The following is a 3,191-nucleotide window of genomic DNA, read 5'->3' as shown; positions in this document are numbered from 1 at the left end:
CGAGGCGGATCTCGAGTAGTCGATATGAACTGGTTGTGGTAGCCGGGTGTCAGATCTCTAGTAGTTGATGTGAACGTGGTGATGTGAATGGGTATTGTTTTTTCGTTTTGAACTGTGACTCATGCGTCACGGATTTGAACTTTATAAGCGACTTTATACAACACGTATAGGTCTATGTGCTGCGTATAGGCCTAAAAATATCTCTATGCGCGATGTATAGGTTTATATGTAGCACATAGTATAATTTAAAATATTTTTTAAATGTATTAATATACTATAATATAATCTTATATATTATATATTATATTATATTATTATATTATATTATGTTATTATTATTATTAGAACTCTATAATTGTAATTATATTAATAAATTATTATTTTATGACAAAATGGCAAAAATCGTCCTTAATGTTTTTACGTTTTTCTAGTGGTTGTCCTTTAGCAAACTTAATGACAGAAAACATCCTTTATGTTTCAAATCTCTATCACATTACGTCCTTTGACAATAACCCCGTTAACTTTTCTCGTTAAATCTAACTCATGTGCAAGGCACATGAGGGTAGTTTTATCATTTTACATATTTTTTTAATAGTACTAAAAGAAATAATACATATATTTATAAAAGATTCAATTCCTTTCTCTCTCAAAATTTCTCTTACTTTCTACCACCACCAAATCCAGCCATCATTCTTCATCTTCTCTATCAAAACCACCACTGAACCCAACATATGAACCACCACCGTTGGCATCATCTTTTACCATCACTATCTCCAATCCGTTGCTGTCACCACCCTGCCATTTTCTTTTTTCTGCTCCTGCTACTCCCACTCGTTGCCTCAACAATCGTTGCTTTAAACCTTTTCTAGGGTTTCGTCAAAAAATGAAAATGATGCTCAGATCCATTTAAGATATGAAGATCAAATAAATAGTCAGTTTTGGGTGTCAATTTCTTGGAGAGCATATTTGAACAATGGCAAACCAGATTGGGGGTTTCATTTTTTTTTAGCTTCGAATATCCCCAAATATGCAAGATACTAGCAACTACGTTAATTTGAAGACGGGCCGCCTTCAAACCCTAATACACGAGCCACCTTGGATTTCCGAAGAGGGGTGCCGATGAGGCGATGACGGAACTGGTTGTCATACGTGATTTCAGGGAAACTTGATAAGAAGAGAACGTGAAATTTAGGGATTGGGTGGTGATAGTGATGGTGCCGATGGAGGGTTGGTTGTGGTTAAAGAAAGAGAGATGAGAAAGTTTGAGTTTGAGAGATGGTTTAATATTTTATTCAAAGGTCAAATTCTTTAAGCTAATTACACAAATAACCCTTCGAAGGGTAAAAAGTCTAAGTTTTCCTCACATGAGGTGCACATGACTAGATTTAACGAGAAAAATTAACGGGGTTAGTTCCAAAGGACGTAACGTGATAGAGATTTGAAACATAAATGATGTTTTCTGTCATTAAGTTTGCTAATATAATGCTAAATGTTTATGTTTCCCTTGTATAATTTATTAAATATTTTAATAGTTTATGTTCGTTTTTAGTCGAGATTTGTATACTACTAACTCTTTTATGTTTCTTAGGCAATGGAAGTTGATCATGATCGAAAAGAGCGAAAAATGAGTCAAAAAGAGCCAAAACAGAGATCCGGAACACGTATGGAAGGAACTGGATAGAGAACCGATCAGACCGGGCCGGTCTGACCGCCCCCTACTATGACACGCCGCGCCACGTGGCCTGAGAGGCTTTTATGGCCGCGCATCGCCTATGTGCATCTAATGGAATTTTTTTAGTTCGTTTTTGTTACTTGTTGGGCCTTGATTTCGGTATAAAAAAATATTCAACTTAAACCTGAACATAACCTGCACCAGACGAATTTGGAGTTCCTTGAAGCATATTTTCGTGTCTTGTGGTGATTTTGAAGACACGAGAACAGCTGGTGAAGAGTTGGACGTTCGCGATTGAAGATTTCGGGTTTTAACATCTCCGATTTCCCGTTCTTTATATTTTCACCATGTTTTCAGTCTTATTTGTTTTGTTTGATTTAGACTTTATGATGCTAGGCTAAACTTCATAAACTACCTAGGTCGTGATGAACCTTTGTTCGGTTTGATTTTGTTTGAGATTTCTTTCGTTATGGATTTTATGTTTTAAGTAAAGTGTTGGGTTTGAATTAATTGATGCATATGATTGCTTGGTTTTGTTTACTTTGATTTATTGTTTCACATTGCCTTTGTTGATTGTTTCATAGGACAGGGTTTTGTTAGGTCATTTACTGTGTGTTCTTGACTAGTTTGTGATTGATATCGATTAAAATCATAGAAACAATAAAACTAATTAAATAAATAAAAGTGAACTGCTAGCCTAGAAAGATGTAAGTTGATAGGCTATTGATAGATCTTTGTTGGTCAGGATTGCTAGATTTATTTCTTCGTAAGGAGTCCGTCTAGGTTTGATTGTCATCTTAGTATATTAAGTCAACTAAGTCTTCTTAACTATCTTTGATTTCCGTGCTGTAAGGTAGGATTTCGTTATAAAGATACTTAGACATAAATTTTTAAATAATCGTAAGGAAGTTTAATTCATAAAACTGGTGAGTCTTAAAACTTGTTAGAAATCCATAGGCGTTTTCTTGAAGTTCGAGGGTCCTGTTCGGGTTTTTCGTCAAGGGTCTATTTCATGATCCCAGTTCCATAACTTAAGTTTTCCATTTAATTAATAACCGTAACTTTGGGGATTCTAGCCTAGGTAGTTGTTTTTATCATCTGAATTAATCTAAGTGTTTTTAATAGTTTATTAGTTAAATAAATTAGGGTTAAGTTTATATTATTAAATTAATTAGTTTCAAAGTAATGATTATATTTTATTATTATTTAATTAATTAGGGTTAGGGTTTATTATTTAAGTATTATTTTATTAATTAGTTTAGTTAAGTAATCATTAGCTAATAATTTTTAGGTTTTACTTAATAGTTAATTATTTATTTAGAGTTTTATTAATTAGTTTAAAAACTTCCCCCTCAGATATTATTAATAAATAGCCGTGTCTTGTATTTGAGTTTTATTTGCTAGTTTCGTAATTTAAAGAGTCTCGTGGGTTCGATATCCGGACTTACTTAGCTATACTAGAGTCGACCGGTACACTTTCCGATTAGTAGTTTAAGTTAAGTTTAAAAGTTTAGAGTAT

This window comes from Bidens hawaiensis, unplaced genomic scaffold (assembly GCF_021521415.1).
Source record: "Bidens hawaiensis isolate Kalapana, Puna unplaced genomic scaffold, B.hawaiensis_p1.1 tig00026425_1, whole genome shotgun sequence".
NCBI lineage: Eukaryota > Viridiplantae > Streptophyta > Magnoliopsida > Asterales > Asteraceae > Bidens > Bidens hawaiensis.
Note: the sequence above shows the minus strand (reverse complement) of the source record.